Consider the following 19942-nt stretch of genomic DNA (forward strand, 5'->3'; position numbering starts at 1 on the left):
TAGACGTTATTGTTGTCATATCGTTTTCTTCACTGCATTGCAGGCATTAGCAGGCAAAATACCATGTTCATAATCATCATCGTTGCCACTGTCTAATAACGGATGTAAAAAAAGAATGATAGCAAAAATTACTTATGTAAAATTATTTCATACTCCACATTTAGGGGGGCCACAAGGGGATCCAAAATTGTTGTCACAGGGGCACTGGCCCCCCCTGCCACCCCCCCCCCCCCCAGAACCACTAGTGCCCCCTTGGCCCTCGATTTAGCTCCATGGAGCGAGTGAAGACACCTGCCAAAATGTGCCAAGGATACGTTTGATAACTACATGTACAGATGAAGACGTACTTGTGCTTAAAGTAGTAAAACAGAAAGCAATATTTACCAATTACAAGTCTTTCGGTACTACTAGCTAAATTAGTCCTACTAGTGAACAGCTGAGATGAGATGTCAAAGCACCACCAGTGGAAAGTTAAAGCAACTGGGTGATGTTGTTATTGTTGTTGATGGCATATCAGCCGTTTGTAATTCTGGCACCATAATGTTTCCAGAACTTTCCTTTGATTTGACCAAAAAAAAAAAAAAAACGCTAAAACTACAGAAAAACTTAAATGCATTTGATGGGATTCATTGCCTTACAGCATACATACCCACTGTAGCTGGCTGCAGTTGTTGCCAGAGCAACGGAACGGGTCCTCATCCTTTACCAATCAGCGTTCGTTTCCTTCCTGCTCATCGCGAGAGCATGGTGCTGATTGAAGCGCTGCAGTGACCTCATCCCTCCAGCAGCTGCTGCGACGCGGACCTGTTTTCCTGCAACTTTCTATCAACTTCCAAGTTGAACAATCGCAAAAGGAAGCAGACACTTGGAGTAAGCGGGACATCGCATAAGAAAATACAATAATACTATTATTATTATTATTTTTTACGTTTTCGTGGTGAAAATCTAAAAAGTCGACTCGCACTTTATTTTTCGTTGCCAAACATTGTGATAGCAGTTTTCCCTGGAATCTGTGTCTTAGAACGGCGGAGGTGGGGAGAAGAAAGGTGAGTTTTCTGCTACGCTTTGATTCATATAATAGTATAACATGCCATGATGCACTGTGCTGTGGCAAACAGGAGGAGATATTCAGGAAACTGACGGAGGTAAATGTGCTGTTTGGGCTATTCAACTAACTAAGCTAAATGTAGATCAAATGACTTTGTAAAGGTAGATAAAAACAGCTAAAGGTAGATACAATACACGTTAGCTGGTGAGGAGTGGCTGGAAATTGGAAGTGGTGAGTTTAGATACGATGAAATGTGATGGTGCGAGAGCAATGTTTGTAAATGTTGTTTTGTATGCGTTCCTTGGCTAGCCGTCACTACCACACTATCGAAGACATACTGATGCGGCTACCATTTTCACCAAGCTCTTGAAGCACACCGGTGCACATTTTGAATCGCGTAGAATAATCCGATTTTCTTGACAACGGGTTTCCTTTGACATCTCTCTCTCCTTCCCTTCACAACAAGATGAGCACACGCTGGCTATATTGAACCAGTTGTCCCCTTGGTTTGGGAACCATGGCATGTGGGGGCAATTTGATGTTGTTTAGTTCAGGGGTCTCCAACCTTTTCTAACATGACAGCTACTTTAAAAAAAATAAACATTTCGCGAGCTTCACATTTTCTTTTCTAGCTTTCAAAGAGGGCACATCTCTACTCCTCTCTGCAGGTCTTCCCCAGGTCCTTAGTGTACAAGAGAAAGTAGTGTACTATGCACTTCTGTCAATATACCTGGTAATGGTTAATAAAATCTGTGACCCCCCCCCACAAATATATATATATATTTATTTCCCCAAATAGTTTAAGTTTTATTTAGCCTCGTTTTATATTTTTTTGTTTTTTCAGTCAAAATTACAATTGTTAGTAGAGAAAATAGGATGTTCTGAGTCTGTCAATGATTGCATCACATCAGAAGACAACATTTTTACTTCTGGAAGAAAACTACCAAATTTAGATTTGAGTGTAATTCCACTTTAATTGAGCATCTGGCCCTTTAATTGCACATCTAGTGTGCCATCTAATGTACTGGTCTAGCATGGTTCTGTACTGCTGCTGCTCATTTCATGGCAAATAACAAATAATGGATACAAATGATATACTTACTCATGATATACTTCTGCCAGGTAAGCCTACTTTGCAGTTAACATTTTAATTGACAAGGTTTTGGGGGAAGATATTTCTATCAACCCACAAGACGGTTATCACATCAACTGCTAGTGATCGGCATTTCTAGTCTTTTCTGTGAGCTGGATCATTTGGCTCCCAAACAGCTCTTTGTTCAGTAATGCTTAGAAATTGAACTAAAACCATAAAAAATGTCACTCCAATTTAAAGCCTTAAAAGGTGCCTACCATTATCTCAAGATTGTGAAATGTGAGTTCAAATACATTTTTTCCAGACCTTAAATAAATAATAATAATATTTAACCTTTTTATTTAACTAGACAAGTCAGTTATGAACAAATTCTTATTTTACAATGACGGCCTACCCCGCCCAAACCCTCCCTTAACCTCTATGGGACCCCTTCCCGTTCTCATCCCGGTAATGGGATTGCTTGACAAGATAGCATAGCGCGAAATTCAAAACAGCAAAAATCTAATAATTTCAATTTCTCAAACAATCAACTATTTTACACCATTTGAAAGATAAACATCTCCTTAATCCAACCACATTGTCCGATTTCAAAGAGGCTTTATGGCGAAAGCATAAAGTTAGATTATGTTAGGACAGTACATAGACAAAAAATTACACACAGACATTTTCAATGCAAGGACAGGTGTCACCAAAAGCAGAAAACCAGCTAAAATGATGCACTAACCTTTGACAATCTCCATCAGATGACACTCCTAGGACATTATGTTAGACAATACATGCATTTTTTGTTCTATGAAGTTCATATTTATATCCAAAAACAGCATTTTACATTGGCGCGTGACGTTCAGAAAATGTATTTCCCCCAAAACTGCCGGTGAATCAGGACTACAATTTACAACAATACTCGTCATAAACGTTGATAAAATATTAAACTGTTATTCAAAGAATTACAGATTAACATCTCCTGAATGCAACCGCATTGACAGATTTCAAAATAACTTTACTGGGAAAGCACACTTTGCAATCTGAGTACTGTGCTCAGAAAAATACAGTACGCAATACAGATAGCCGCCATTTTGGAGTCATCTAAATGCATAAATAGCATTAGAAATATTCACTTACCCTTAATAATCTTCATCAGAAGGCACTTCCAGGAATCCCAGGTCCACAACAAATGTTGTTTTGTTTGATAAAGTTCATAATTTATGTCACGACGAAAAGTAAAAAAATAATCTATTTACGTTCGTTCAAACATGTCAAACGTTGTATAGCATCAATCTTTATAACGTGAAACTTCAGTAATATTCCAACCGGACTCATGCATTGTCTTGAAAAACGTTTTGGAACAGAGCTACCTCTCGCGTGAATGCGCGCCAATGAACTGACATCCTTCCCTGGGTCACCAACTTCCCAGCCTTCTCATTCGGTCTCTGTTCATCATAGACGCCTCAAACAACTTTCTAAAGACTTTTGACATCTAGTGGAAGCCTTAGGAAGTGCAAAATGAATCCTTAGTCACTGTGTGTTCGATCGGCAATGACTTGAAAAACCTACAGACACCAGATCTTTCATTTCCTGGTTGTATTTTTCTCAGGTTTTTGACTGCCATATGAGTTCTGTTATACTCACAGACACCATTCAAACAGTTTTAGACACTTCAGAGTGTTTTCTATCCAAATCTACTAATAATATGCATATTCTAGTTTCTGGGCCAGAGTAGTAACCTGTTTAAATTGGGTACGTTTTTCATCCGGCCGTGAAAATACTGCCCCCTAGCCCAGACAGGTTAACCCGGACGACACTGGGCCAATGGTGCGGCGCCCTATGGGACTCCCGATCACGGCCGGTTGAACCAGGGTCTGTAGTGACGTCTCTAGCATTGAGTTGCAGTGCCTTAGACTGCTGCTCCACAGATGGCCTGCAAAAGAAAGGAATACAATTTAACGCACTGAAATAATGTGTGTGGAACAATATGAGTCTCTCCTTACTATATCGTTCCTGCACTGAGGAATTACCATCTTCAGAGAATGTTTTTATAATTTATCTGCAGATAATCGATGTCTGGAGCTCAACAAGCAATAAGAGTATACAAATCAGGAAGACAAATGAACAAGCTTGGCACACCTGTATTTGGGGAGTTTCCCCCATTCTTCTCTACAGATCCTCTCATGCTCTGTCAGGTTGGAGGGGGCACGTCACTGCACAGCTATTTTCAGGTCTCTCCAGAGATGTTAGATCGGATTCAATTCCGGGCTCTGGCAGGGCTACTCAAGGACATTCAGAGACTTGTCCCGAAACCACTCCTGCGCTGTCTTAGTTATGTGCTTAGGGTCGTTGTACTGTTGGAAGGTGAACCTTTGCCCCCAGTCTGAAGGTTTTCATCAAGGATCTCTCTGTACTTTGCTCTGCTCATCTTTCCCTCGATCCTGACTAGTCTCCCAGTCCCTGCCGCTAAAAAACATCCCCACAGCATGATGCTGCCACCACCATGCTTCACCGTAGGGATGGTGCCAGGTTTCCTCCTGATGTGACACTTCTCATTCAGGCCAAAGAGTTCAATCTTGGTTTCATCAGACCAGAGAATCTTGTTTCTCATGGTCTGAATCCTTTAGGTGCCTTTTGGCAAACTCCAAGCGGGCTGTGATGTGTCTTTTACTGAGGAGTGGTTTCCGTCTGGCCACTCTACCATAAAGGCCTGATTGGTGGAGTGCTGCAGAGATGGTTGTTCTTCTGGACTGTTCTCCCATCTCCACAGAGGAACTCTGTCAGAGTGACCATTGGGTTCTTGTTCGCCTTCCTGACCAAGGCCCTTCTCCCTCAATTGCTCAGTTTGGCCGGGCTGCCAGCTCTAGGAAGAGTATTGGTGGTTCCAAACTTCTTCCATTTAAGTATGATGGAGGCCACTGTGTTCTTGGGGACCTTCAATGCTGGAGATTTTTTTTTCATACCCTTCCCCAGATCTGTGCCTTGACACAATCCTGTCTCGGAGCTCTACAGACAATCCCTTCGACCTCATGGCTTGGTTTTTGCTCTGACATGAACTGTCAACTGTGGGACCTTATATAGACAGGTGTGTGCCTTTCCAGGTGGACTCCAAGTTGTAGAAACGTCTTGAGGATGATCAATGGAAACAGGATGCACCTGAGCTCAATTTCGAGTCTCATAGCAACGGGTCTGAATACTTATGTAAATAAGGTATTTCTGTTTCTTAATTTTAATAAATATGCAAAGATATTTTTTTTCTTCATTGTGTTGTTATTATGGGGTATTGTGATGTTATTATGGGGTATTGTGATGTTATTATGGGGTATTGTGTTTTGATGAGGAAAACACATTTTATTCAGTCCATTTTAGAATAAGGCTGTAACGTAACAAAATGTGGAAAAAGTAAAGGGGTCTGAATACTTTCCGAATGCACTGTATGTGTTGTGATAATTGTTTGCTCTATAACCTGTTAATTCGTATGCCTAACGACCATTTTATATATACACACACACACACACACACACACACACACACACACACACACACACACACACACACACACACACACAGTGGGGTGAACAAGTATTTGATACACTGCCGATTTTGCAGGTTTTCCTACTTACAAAGCATGTAGAGATCTGTAATTTTTATCATAGGTGCACTTCAACTGTGAGAGATGGAATCGAAAACAAAAATACAGAAAATCACATTGTATGATTTTTTTTAAAGTAATTAATTTGCATTTTATTGCATGACATAAGTATTTGATACATCAGAAAAGCAGAACTTAATATTTGGTACAGAAACCTTTGTTTGCAATTACAGAGATCATACGTTTCCTGTAGTTCTTGACCAGGTTTGCACACACTGCAGCAGGGATTTTGGCCCACTCCTCCATACAGACCTTCTCCAGATCCTTCAGGTTTCGGGGCTGTCGCTGGGCAATACGGACTTTCAGCTCCCTCCAAAGATTTTCTATTGGGTTCAGGTCTGGAGACTGGCTAGGCCACTCCAGGACCTTGAGATGCTTCTTACGGAGCCACTCCTTAGTTGCCCTGGCTGTGTGTTTCGGGTCGTTTTCATGCTGGAAGACCCAGCCACGACCCATCTTCAATGCTCTTACTGAGGGAAGGAGGTTGTTGGCCAAGATCTCACGATACATGGCCCCATCCATCCTCCCCTCAATACGGTGCAGTCGTCCTGTCCCCTTTGCAGAAAAGCATCCCCAAAGAATTATGTTTCCACCTCCATGCTTCACGGTTGGGATGGTGTTCTTGGGGTTCTACTCATCCTTCTTCTTCCTCCAAACACGGCGAGTGGAGTTTGAACCAAAAAGCTCTATTTTTGTCTCATCAGACCACATGACCTTCTCCCATTCCTCCTCTGGATCATCCAGATGGTCATTGGCAAACTTCAGACGGGCCTGGACATGCACTGGCTTGAGCAGGGGGACCTTGCGTGCACTGCAAGATTTTATTCCATGATGGCGTAGTGTGTTACTAATGATTTTCTTTGAGACTGTGGTCCCAGCTCTCTTCAGGTCATTGACCAGGTCCTGCCGTGTAGTTCTGGGCTGATCCCTCACCTTCCTCATGATCATTGATGCCCCACAAGGTGAGATCTTGCATGCAGCCCCAGACCGAGGGTGATTGACCGTCATCTTGAACTTCTTCCATTTTCTAATAATTGCGCCAACAGTTGTTGCCTTCTCACCAAGCTGCATGCCTATTGTCCTGTAGCCCATCCCAGCCTTGTGCAGGTCTACAATTTTATCCCTGATGTCCTTACACAGCTCTCTGGTCTTGGCCATTGTGGAGAGGTTGGAGTCTGTTTGATTGAGTGTGTGGACAGGTGTCTTTTATACAGGTAACGAGTTCAAACAGGTGCAGTTAACACAGGTAATGAGTGGAGAACAGGAGGGCTTCTTAAAGAAAAACTAAGAGGTCTGTGAGAGACGGAATTCTTACTGGTTGGTATGTCATGCAATAAAATGCAAATTAATTACTTAAAAATCATACAATGTGATTGTCTGGATTTTTGTTTTAGATTCCGTCTCTCACAGTTGAAGTGTACCTATGATAAAAATTACAGACCTCTACATGCTTTGTAAGTAGGAAAACCTGCAAAATCGGCAGTGTATCAAATACTTGTTCTCCCCACTGTGTATGTGTATATACATACACACACACACACACAGGCCTAAAGGCCTTGACAATAAGAAGACACAGTGGCAGAATGAAGTCAACCACACCTTTTTTGTTTTATCACAAAACCGGATAGCAACCTCTGTCCAGTGAAGTCCACAAAGCATATTGCATGTACAGTAACAGACAGTTACATGACCTACAGCGGGGTCAAGCAAGTTAATGTTTCTGCCACATTCGGACCACGAACAACTATTGATTTAGAACCACAGAGAATTAGCGCGAGTCGCAAAGAGAACAGGAGCTGCCTCCACTATTCCAGCAACATTTTTAACTTCAACATTTCAACATCATCAAATCACCTATGCTTAGTCTAATACAGTAACATCAACAATATACCAAAAACAATTCAGTCCAATCAACTAAGCTAAATATGACGTGGCTACCCATGGTTCTGATGTGTGCATGCGCGTTCGTGCAAGTAGAAAAACATGTTGACTCACTCTCCTTGTAGAGAAACGCCAATGCCATCCTCTCTTTCATGTTGACAAAACGGCCAGGCTACCTGGCTAAAATGCTTGCTCGCTAGCCTAACTTCCATTAGTGGGCGACGTTAGCTAGTTAACATTCTACATCTAGCTACATATTGAACTTCCATCCTCTCAGGTCGGGGCACAACCATGTATGAATTAATGGTTGGATCAGAATCGCCGTTATATTCATTGGCCAGTACGGAGACTTAAGTAATACCACAAGTCCATTTTAGCTAGTTAGCCACTGGAGGACAAAAACACAACAAGTTGTGACAATTCAAGTTTTTCGGTCAATGACGTATGCTCTCAATTAGGGATGCACGATATATTGGTGAACATATCGGAATCGGACGGTATTAGCTAAAAATGCCAACATCGTTATCGGCTGATGTCTAGTTTAACGCCAATGTTAAAAATTGATGTCAAAGCTACCAAGCATACCTATACAACGTAGTTACATGACGTAATAACGCCACGTAAAATGTTGCGCTAAACGTGCAACACAGCATTCCTAACCTAGCCCACAATGTCTGCTGTGTGGATCGAGCAGTCAACAAGTCGAGCAGTCATTTGAAAGAGTAACAACATTTCAGAGAGACAACTCAAAGGTGAAATCCATTAAAGCCAAGATAATGGAATTCATTGCCCTTGACAATCAACCGTTCTCTGTTGTGGGTGACGTTGGCTTTCGCTGACTGGTCGAGCACCAGGACACACTACGAAGTGCACTATTTTTCAGATGTTGCCCTACTGGATTTACACAGTAATATTAGCATCATGACATGTGTATTACGGAATGCCGTTTGGGTCTCTGCGTGTCAAAAAAGACACAGTAGCGCTGTCAAAGCTGTACAAGAAAGTCACTAAACAAGCAAACATCGGCCACGAACGATGTGTTTACAATATCGCGTTGGTAATAAAGCATAATTTGTTTGACCGCAACTTCTGGGATAACTAGCTTTTAGCTTGGTACCTAGCTAGCACCAATACAACCAGCCTGAAAACAATGACTGCAGTCATTTTCATTATTCTTAGCAATGATTTAGGGATCCTTGTAAGTATTAGCTAGGTTGCCACTTGTTGTTCGCCTATTGAAATTGAACTTCAGTTCAGGAAAATAAATAGCTAGCCAGGTACTTAACCCTGTTGCTCAAAGCTAATGTTATAAGCAGCCAGCTAGCTTCATCTGGCTAGTGAGGCTCGACTGGACCGGGTTATGTTTTGTGAAGCTAGCCACAATAAGGATTAGGCACAATAGTGGAATTTGCGGTCTCTCTTCAAAATAAAAGTATGTCATTGACAGTGATGGAAATGAATACAAATATTAGAATTATGCCATACTTTTATTTTGAAGCCTAACCACAAAGTCCACTATTGTGGCTAATCCTTATTGTGGCTAGCTTCACATAGATGGGTCCGACAACCATGAATCAAATTAGAACTGTCTTATAAATTAGTTATTTTAGATTATAACACCTAGTTTTGTAGTTAGCTCGCTAACTATAGCTACTGAAACAGATTATGTTGTGTTATTTTACTTTTATTTTGTTGACATGCAAAGACCCAAACGGCGTTCCATAGAAATCGTGGTTGAGAAAGAAATGACTGAACAAATGAACAATGAAACAGCACAGCAAGTAAGTGAAGAAATAGGTTTTGATTATGTTTTACTGGTAATGGGGACATATGTAAATGCCAACAAAATAACGTTTTTGTGTGTGTGTGTGTGTGTGTGTGTGTGTGTGTGTGTGTGTGTGTGTGTGTGTGTGTGTGTATCCTTTATTTAACTAGGCAAGTCAGTTAAGAACAAATTCTTATTTACAATGATGGCCTGGGCAACGCTGGGCCAATTGTGCGCGCCCTATGGCACTCTCAATCACGGCCGGATGTGTTACAGCCTGGATTCGAACCAGGGACTGTAGTGACGCCTCTTGCACTGAGATGCAGTGCCTTAGACCGCTGCGTGTGTGTGTTAACTATTTGACTGTACTAGGATGCTTAAAAGGCTGCAAAAAATGTAAATATCGGTATCTGTTTTTTTTTGCAAGGAAAGTATCGGATAATGGTAATGGCCAAAAATGTCATATCGGCGCATCACTACAGAGACACTGCCCCCCCCCCCCCCCCGAACCGCTAGTGGACAGAGGGCCACTGATTCCCTCGCTCTCCTGAGAGATATATTCAGCCTCTTGTGAACCTACTGGAGGTCAAGACAAAGGAGGGTAGAGGAGAAATCATTGGGTGAGGATTTTGTGAGCTGAACAGTTGCTGTTAGATTACAATATTTATACTTTTTTATGACCATTTAGAACAGTGTAAACAACACTTAATAAAGAAGTGTATCAGAGAGTCTGTTGTAACGGAGATAAAAAACATTATATACAGCCTTTATTACAGCAGATTAAACAGGTGCATGCGATTGTGAATTGCGTTTTATGTATTGTTTACACTAATTATTCAAAACTCCCTTTTTTGTTATTTAATTTTAAAACTAAAATGCTTGATTGCATTTCAAAGCATGAATGTCTCATATGCTGTGTGATGGCACAAACTAATGAATGATTGATACAGTAGCCTATATAATAAAATATAAGCCAAAGTAAGTTACGACTAAGACTAAACAGGACGTGCTCTTAGGCCTACAGCTCGATGGTGGTGATACGAGGCTGCTATACGAATCCTACTAATGATAACGACTTTACTTATTACTATAGTGATGATTATGATGATTGTAATAATAACAATAAGAAAGAGTATAGGAGTGAGAGCTGAGTGCATATTATGTATGACAAACAGGTGCTGTTAGATTACGATATGATCTTTCTGCCTGTTTGGTACAGTGTAAACAACACTAAATAAATTATATGATCTTTCTGTCTGTTTGGAACAGTGTAAACAACACTAAATAAATTATAAGTTGTGCCAGTGTATTCTAATGAAAAACAAATTGTAAATCTTTTACTTCATAGCAAAGATTAAAAACAGACAAATCTGCGAAATTGTTTTATCTGACATTTTGCTGTTGCATGATGCTTGGTGCTCACGGAATCAGTAGGCTATTAAACAAACACTCAAACAGGCAACAGACCCAATATCTGTCTCACATCTGTATATACACAGTACCAGTCACAAGTTTGGACACACCTACTCATTCAAGGGATTTTCTTTATTTTTACTGTTTTCTACATTGTAGAATAAGGCATCAAAACTATGAAATAACACATGGAATCATGTAGTAACCAAAAATGTGTTAAACAAATCAAAATGTTTTATATTTGAGATTCTTCAAAGTAGCCACGCTTTGCCTTGATGACAGCTTTGCATACTCTTGGCATTCTCTCAACCAGCTTCATGAGGAATACTTTTCCAACACTCTTGAAGGAGTTCCCACATATGCTGAGCACTTGTTAGCTGCTTTTCCTTCACTCTGTGGTTTAACTTATCACAAACCATCTCAATTGTGTTGAGGTCGGGTGATTGTGGAGGCTCGGTCATCTGATGCTGCACCATCACTCTCTTTCTTGGTCAAATAGCCCTTACACAGCCTGGAGGTGTGTTTTCAGTTATTGTCCTGTTGAAAAACAATTGATAGTCCCACTAAGCGCAAACCAGATGGGATGGCATATCGCTTTAGAATGTTGTGGTAGCCATGCTGGTTAATCTCTATGGGCTAGGTGGGACGCTTGCGTCCCACCTACTCAACAGCCAGTGTAATCCCGTGGCGCGTTATTCAAATACCTCAAAAATGCAAAAACTTCAATTTTTCAAACATGACTATTTTACACCATTTTAAAGACAAGACTCTCGTTAAGTGTGCATTGAATTCTAAATAAATCACAGACCGTGTCACCAGTAAATCAACATCACACCTCATCCTCCATGCTTCACGGTGGACACCACACATGCAGAGATCATCCGTTCACCTACTCTGCGTCTCATAAAGACATGGCAGTTGGAACCCAAAATCTCCAATTTGGACTCATCAGACCAAAGGACAGATTTCCACCAGTCTAATGTCCATTGCTCATGTTTCTTGGCCCAAGCAAGTCTCTCCTTTAGGAGTGTTTTCTTTGCAGCAATTCAACCATTAAGGCCTGATTTGTCACAGTCTCTTCTGAATAGTTGATGTTGAGATGTGTCTGTTACTGGAACTCTGTGACACATTTATTTGTGGTGAAATTTCTGAGGCAGGTAACTCTAATGAACTTATCCTCAGCTGCAGAGGTAACTCTGGGTCTTCCTTTCCTGTTGCGGTCTTCATGAGAGCCAGTTTCATCATAGCGCATGATGGTTTTTGCAACTGCACTTGATGACCTTTTAAAGTTCTTGACATTTTCTGGATTGACTGACCTTTTATGTCTTCTTTGAGATGTTCTTGCCATAATATGGACTTGGTCTTTTACCAAATTGGGCTATCTTCTATATACCACCCCTACCTTGTCACAACACAACTGATTGGCTCAAATGTATTAAGAAGGAAAGAAATTCCACAAATTAACTTTTAACAAGGCACACCTGTTAATTGAAATGCATTCCAGGTGACTACCTCATGAAGCTGGTTGAGAGAATGCCAAGAGTGTGCAAAGCTGTCATCAAGGTAGAGGGTGTCTACTTTGAAGAATCTCCTATATAAAATATATTTTGATTTGTTTACCACTTTTTATTGGTTATGAAGGGTTCTGACTTCTAAACTTGAAATATTGTTAATCATCAGGTATCCTATGAAAAGGAGAAGGGCCACAGTCTGGCTTCTACATCAGAAGTTAGTGGTTATCTGTAGGAGGAATGTATATGGTTGATTTAATTAAGGTTGGATATGAACCAGGGCTTGGAATGTTACTGAGTAAGGGAAAGGCCATCACATGGCTGCGGTCACTGAGGAGGGTGGAGAGCTGTGGTTTAGTGAGGAATGGGGGCTCAGGTCAGTTCACTGATGAGGGTGGAGAGCTGTGGTTTAGTGAGGAATGGGGGCTCAGGTCAGTTCACTGAGGAGGGTGGAGAGCTGTGGTTTAGTGAGGAATGGGGGCTCAGGTCAGTTCACTGAGGAGGGTGGAGAGCTGTGGTTTAGTGAGGAATGGGGGCTCAGGTCAGTTCACTGAGGAGGGTGGAGAGCTGTGGTTTAGTGAGGAATGGGGGCTCAGGTCAGTTCACTGATGAGGGTTGAGAGCTGTGGTTTAGTGAGGAATGAGGGTTGAGGTCAGGTCACTGATAAGGGTGGAGAGATGTGTTTTAGTGAGGAATGGGGGCCAGTTCAGGTCACATTAAGGGAGAAGGAACAGTTTATTACTCACATCACTTAACTTCCTGCCTAGCAATAAAGATGTTATGTTTAGAGGGAAGGAGGAGGTCCCCTTATTGGAGTATATGGACATGGTGGGAACCTGTCTTTATCTGTTCAGCTGTCTGACCCATTGGGTGAATAAACTTGGTTTGAGCTTTTATAGTTGTCCGTCCCTTTTTACTTTGTTATTTAGAACATAACAGTTACTACATGATTCCATGTGATATTTCGTAGTTTTGATGTCTTCACAATTATTCTACAATGTAGAAAATAGTACAAATTGAGAGAAACCCTTGAATGAGTAGGTGTTATAACTTTTGTCTGGTACTATATATGGATGATTTATAAAGCCAGGCACATCTAACAGTTAGGCTATTGATTGTAGACCTAATTAAGTTGGTTTGCTCTCTCCTCAATTTTCTTACAATTAGGCTAAGCCCTATTTGCACGGGACTAGTATTACTAGAGAACATTGGTTATGTAAATATTACCCCAGAATGTCTGTTATTCTAGAGGACGATTCGGACTGGATTCGTTTTTTTCCAAACTGCCTCCTGTAATTATCATTTTTTTCTCCAATAAATTGATTGTTATGACGGAAGCCTGGAGTTTTTATTTCTTCTAGGTGTGAAAATAGTCCAGGCGATAAGGCTACACTGATAACTCAAGCTTGATTCCCAAGTTTCTAAACCATTCCGAACTAGAGGTCGACCGATTTTATGATTTTTTTTTTTTCAACGCCGATACCGATTATCGGAGGGCCAAAAAAAGCCGATACCGATTAATTGCACGATTTTTATTTATTTTTACATTTTATTTTTATTTGTAATAATGACAATTATAACAATACTGAATGAACACTTATTTTAACTTAATACATCAATAAAATCAATTTAGCCTCAAATAAATAATGAAACATGTTCAATTTGGTTTAAATAATGCAAAAACAAAGTGTTGGAGAAGAAATTAAAAGTGCAATATGTGCCATGTTAAAAGCTAACATTTAAGTTCCTTGCTCAGAACATGAGAACATATGAAAGCTGGTGGTTACTTTTAACATGAGTCTTGAATATTCCCAGGTAAGAAGTTTTAGGTTGTAGTTATTATAGGAATTATAGGACTATTTCTCTCTATACGATTTGTATTTCATATACCTTTTGACTATTGGATGTTCTTATAGGCACTTTAGTATTGCCAGTGTAACAGTATAGCTTCCGTCCCTCTCCTCGCTCCTACCTGGGCTCGAACCAGGAACACATCGACAACAGCCACCCTCGAAGCAGCGTTACCCATGCAGAGCAAGGGGAACAACTACTCCAAGTCTGAGCGAGTGACGTTTCAAATGCTATTAGCGCGCACCCCGCTAACTAGCTAGCCATTTCACATCGGTTACACCAGCCTAATCTCGGGAGTTGATAGGCTTGAAGTCATAAACCACTTTGCTTGAAGCATTGCGAAGAGCTGCTGGCAAATGCACGAAAGTGCTGTTTGAATGAATGCTTACGAGCCTGCTGGTGCCTAGCATCGCTCAGACTGCTCTATCAAATCATAGACTTAATTATAACATAATAAGACACAGAAATACGAGCCTTTGGTCATTAAAATGGTCCAATCCGGAAACTATCATTTCGAAAACAAAATGTTTATTCTTTCAGTGAAATACGGAACCGTTCCGTATTTCATCTAACGGATGGCATCCCTAAGTCTAAATATTCCTGTTACATTGTACAAACTTCAATGTTATGTCATAATTATGTACAATTCTGGCAAATTAATTATGGCCTTTGTTAGGAATAAATGGATTTCACACAGTTCGCAATGAGCCAGGCGGCCCAAACTGCTGCATATACCCTGACTGCTTGCACGGAATGCGAGAGAAGTGACACAATTTCCCTAGTTATAAGAAATTCATGTTAGCAGGCAATATTAACTAAATATGCAGGTTTAAAAAGATATACTTGTGTATTGATTTTAAAGAAAGGCATTGATGTTTAGGGTTAGGTACATTGGTGCAACGACAGTGCTTTTTTTTGCAAATGCGCTTGTTAAATCATCACCCGTTTGTCGAAGTAGGCTGTGATTCAATGAGAATTTAACAGGCACTGCATCGATTATATGCAACGTAGGACACGTTAGATAAACTAGTAATATCATCAACCATGTGTAGTTAATTAGTGATTATGTTAAGATTTGATTATTTTTTATAAGATAAGTTTAATGCTAGCTAGCAACTTACCTTGGCTTCTTGCTGCCCTCGCGTAACAGGTGGTCAGCCTGCCACGGAGACTCCTCGTGGAGTGCAATGTAAAGCAGGTGGTTAGAGCGTTGGACTAGTTAACCGTAAGGTTGCAAGATTGAATCCCCGAGCTGACAAGGTAAAAATCTGTCATTCTGTCCCTGAACAAGGCAGTTAACCCACCGTTCCTAGGCCGTCATTGAAAATAAGAATGTGTTCTTAACTGACTTGCCTAGTTAAAGTAAAAAACAAAAATCGGCAAATCGGTGTCCAAAAATACCTATTACCGATTTGTTATGAAAACTTGAAATCGGCCATTCTGATTAATCGGTCGACCTCTATTCCAAACCATCTTTGGTATAGTGTCGCCATAATATTTGAATTGAGGAAGTGTGTTCAGAATCATTAAGGCTATTTCAGCGATCCGCAGTAGACGTCCTAAATGCCGCCCCCCCCCCCCCCCAGCCTTCAGATTTGAGCTTAACGTTAAACTTGCATTTCAGATGCGTTTTCAGTCTATTGAACGTGAAATTGAACTTATCATTTCCAAACGTTTAGGTCAGTTGTGTATATATAGGCTATGCGCAGCAGTAAATTCATTTTATTGAATCAGTTATTGTTTTCTTGCTCAAACCACCTGTCAAACTCAGACATTTCTCTCAACACAGGGATGTCGATTTGCACGGGACTAGTATTATCAGAGGACTTTGAAGTTTGCCAAAAAACTGGTTATTCTGGCTAGATTTGTTTCTCTCCTGCCATGTACAAATTACTGACATGACTGATTCCGACAGGACTAAAATTACAGATATGTTTTGTGCTTGTGCACATAATTACCCAACCACCGCCCAGTAAAACGAATCCCATCCGAATGGGGCTTAAGGCATTGTTTTCAATCCCAATATGCTGGTTAATTTTACTATTATGCACATAGCAACATAGGGAAAGGTGCCAATTCTATGGGACACTGAAGATAATTTTTCAGAACCGCAGCCAGCAGCCATATCCAACGCTGGAGAAAGCACATTTTGTCATACAACAATATTAGATGTATTAATGTTTCACCATTATTTTTACATAATATAACCATATAGAATTTCACTGTCGCATATCTTCGAGTGATGGACTATGCCATCCCTGTGACCTGCGCAATGGATTAGTCAACTGAGACCGGTGCAAAAATTAGATCGAGACTGCTCGACTAAAGAAATCTCGGTCGACCAACGGCCCGTCTACCAAACAATCGACCAGTCGACTAAATGGGGTCAACCCTGCTCGGGTTTACTGAGAATGGTGCGACAAACAAAAAAAATCATCCAGTCAGCGGTGGTCCTGTGGTCCAAACAGCTTGTTGATGAGAGTTTGAAGGAGAATGGCAAGAATCGTGGAAGCTAACAGGCAGGTCCACAAACAGGCAAATAACAGCGCAGTACAACAGTGGTGCAGATGGGCGTCTCAGAACACACAACTCGTCGGTCCTTGTCAGGGATGGGATATTGCAGCAGACGACCACACTGGGTTCCACTCCTATCAGCTAAAAACAAGAAGAAGCGTCTCCAGTGGGCGCGCCATCACCAACACTGGACAACTGAGGAGTGGAAATACATTCTGGTCTGATGAATCCTGGTTCCCGTTGCGTCATGCTGATGACAGAGTCAGGATTTGGCGTAAGCAGCATGAGTCCATGGACTAGTTGATAGTACAGATTGTGTTCCATGATATAATATAACCAGTTGATAGTACAGATTGTGTTCCATGATATAACCAGTTGATATTACGGTTTCAATAAATTCATCTTAAATGTCACTTGCTTTTTTATTGACTGTATATTAGGGCTGTCGCCGACACATTTTTTTTTTGGGGTCGACCGAGAGTCGTCTGTTCTTTTGACCAATCGTTTAGACACACTCTATGTTTTAATAAAATATATGTAGGCTACTTTGCCTGATGCTTTAAGCACTGCGATTTAAAAATCAAGACACACAGATTACTAAAGAAGGAGCCAGAGATCAGTATAGCCTAACAAGAAGAAAAAAAACCTGTGTCCCACCCCACTTCTTCTGGCCTTTGCAGATTCTGCCATTACGCTCCTGAAGCTGCTGGTAATAGGCTACACCAGTGGTCGGCCATCTTTTACCATTTGGAGTGTCAATTTATGGTACCATTTCTACTGATCTGCGTGCCGGTTATGGTTTTCATGTGGAATAGTTTCATTTCGTTTATAGTAATGTCTTCATATCTCAATCTATGTTATGTGGTTATTCCAAAATGATATCTAAATGATACCAATCTAAAAGTAACTTTTCTATTGCCGATATGTAAAAATAGCCTACATAAAGCCAACAATTAACATTGCAGGACGAAAATATTAGGATCAAAAATAAATATCCTATAAATCACATTGGCTATGCATGGCCTGTCTGCAAGGAACTTGAAACATTGTATCAACTATTAACTTGGGCCCTGCTAGCTAACTTGTAACATTGTATAAAATATTCTGGGCCATTAATTTCCTGCGCCAGAGAGTAGGCTGTCTGCCAGAGAGTAGGCTGTCTGCCAGAGAGTAGGCTGTCTGCCAGAGAGTAGGCTGTCTGCCAGAGAGTAGGCTGTCTGCCAGAGAGTAGGCTGTCTGCCAGAGAGTAGGCTGTCTGCCAGAGAGTAGGCTGTCTGCCAGAGAGTAGGCTGTTTGCTCAGGGATAAGAAGTAATCAGGTAAGTCTTTAAAAATAAAAAGTATGACATTTCCACTGGATCAGAGCATGATCTTTTTTCCCCCTTTCATGCTGAGTGGTTATCGAAAGGGAGAGAGCTAGAAAGATTATTACAAATGGGCCACGTTGAGGAACTATTGTCATTCTCAATGGATGTGTAAACACTTTGTTTACTTACTTTTTTGAGGGGAAGAAAAAAATGACTTTGAGAAGCTCCACAGTGATGGCGAGTTAAGACAATCAGAAATAGTATCAGATCCCCAAATAGGCACATTTATAAGCCTACATTTCCATGTATAAGCCTACATTTCCATGTATAAGCCTACATTTCCATGTATAAGCTTATTTTTTTTCTACTTCAGGCCTTTTCTTTTTCTGTAGAAGAGTTTTATTTTATTTTTTATTTTTTTTAATCATGTGATTACTCAAACAGTCAAATGCCCATCCCTAATTCAGTCACTTCTGTAACTAGCCTAAATTCCCATTCCACTCATATTTCCCTGTAATGCACTGTGCGGCAGGAAAAATCAGATCGGATATTGAATCCCCAAACTGACTTACTAACTTGTCGCTCTGACCACTCCAAGCGGGGCTCATTCTTATATAAAGCTGTAAGTAGGACGGCCAGGCAGGGGTTTTGGCAGTGCCTTCACTCACTGAGAGAACTATCTGGCTGGTGCTTACAAAGTCAGGGAAAAGAGGTCATTTAAACCCTCCTTCTCGCCAATCCCCATTTCAAGTTTGATTCTGCCCAGCTTGCCTGCAAAGCCCTGAGAGGATCTGAAACGAAAGTATATACAGTTCTTTATCCTTTCTCACTCCCTCGCTTTTCTACCCCTTCCTCTTTTTACCTTCTCGTTTTCCAGTACCTCCCATTACTTAATCTCCTCTGTATCTCACTTCCTCTCTCTGTTCTCCTCACCCTCTCACTCATTCCTACCCCTTCCCTCACTCCCTTCTCTCTGTTCTCCTCACCCTCTCACTCATTCCTAACCCCTTCCCTCACTCCCTTCTCTCTGTTCTCCTCACCCTCTCACTCATTCCTAACCCCTTCCCTCACTCCCTTCTCTCTGTTCTCCTCACCCTCTCACTCATTCCTAACCCCTTCCCTCACTCCCTTCTCTCTGTTCTCCTCACCCTCTCGCTCATTCCTAACCCCTTCCCTCACTCCCTTCTCTCTGTTCTCCTCACCCTCATTCCTAACCCCTTCCCTCACTCCTTTCTCTCTTTGCTCCAGGGTTGGAAGCTAAGCCAGTGCTGCTGTTGTGCTTCTGTCCGGTTACATCTGTTAGGTTCTTATTTGTCTGAGTAAATAACTTACGGACACTAGAGTAGCTTTAACCAAGTTTAATTCTTCCCAAAAGTTCTGTACAGCTGTAATCAGACAGAAAAACATTTCTCACATCATAGTTATATACATCCTACTTAAAACACTCCTCCAATGCTTACAGTTTCTGGCTCCACAGGAAGCTAATAAAGAGGGTAACAGGATAACAAACCTTCATTACTACCTTAAGAGAATCTGTCTTATCTAGCCTAGCTCCTGTCCTGACAGAGTACTGGGGGTTATCTAGCCTAGCTCCTGTCCTGACAGAGTACTGGGGTTATCTAGCCTAGCTCCTGTCCTGACAGAGTACTGGGGTTATCTAGCCTAGCTCCTGTCCTGACAGAGTACTGGTGTTATCTAGCCTAGCTCCTGTCCTGACAGAGTACTGGGGTTATCTAGCCTAGCTCCTGTCCTGACAGAGTACTGGGGTTATCTAGCCTAGCTCCTGTCCTGACAGAGTACTGGGGTTATCTAGCCTAGCTCCTGTCCTGACAGAGTACTGGGGTTATCTAGCCTAGCTCCTGTCCTGACAGAGTACTGGGGTTATCTAGCCTAGCTCCTGTCCTGACAGAGTACTGGGGTTAT

The 19942-nt window shown here is 41.2% G+C and overlaps 1 protein-coding gene across 1 annotated transcript in view; it reads left to right on the plus strand.

The window, feature by feature from the left end:
• The first annotated feature begins 781 nt into the window (after window positions 1-781).
• LOC106608153 (signal-induced proliferation-associated 1-like protein 1) overlaps window positions 782-19942 on the plus strand; it is a 216148-nt gene continuing 196987 nt past the window's right edge. The window contains 1 exon segment of the mRNA XM_082977057.1: window positions 782-1046. The gene's annotated coding sequence lies outside the window, so the exon portion shown is untranslated.

Source organism: Salmo salar, chromosome 06 (genome assembly GCF_965601325.2).
Source record: "Salmo salar chromosome 06, fSalSal1, whole genome shotgun sequence".
Lineage (NCBI taxonomy): Eukaryota > Metazoa > Chordata > Actinopteri > Salmoniformes > Salmonidae > Salmo > Salmo salar.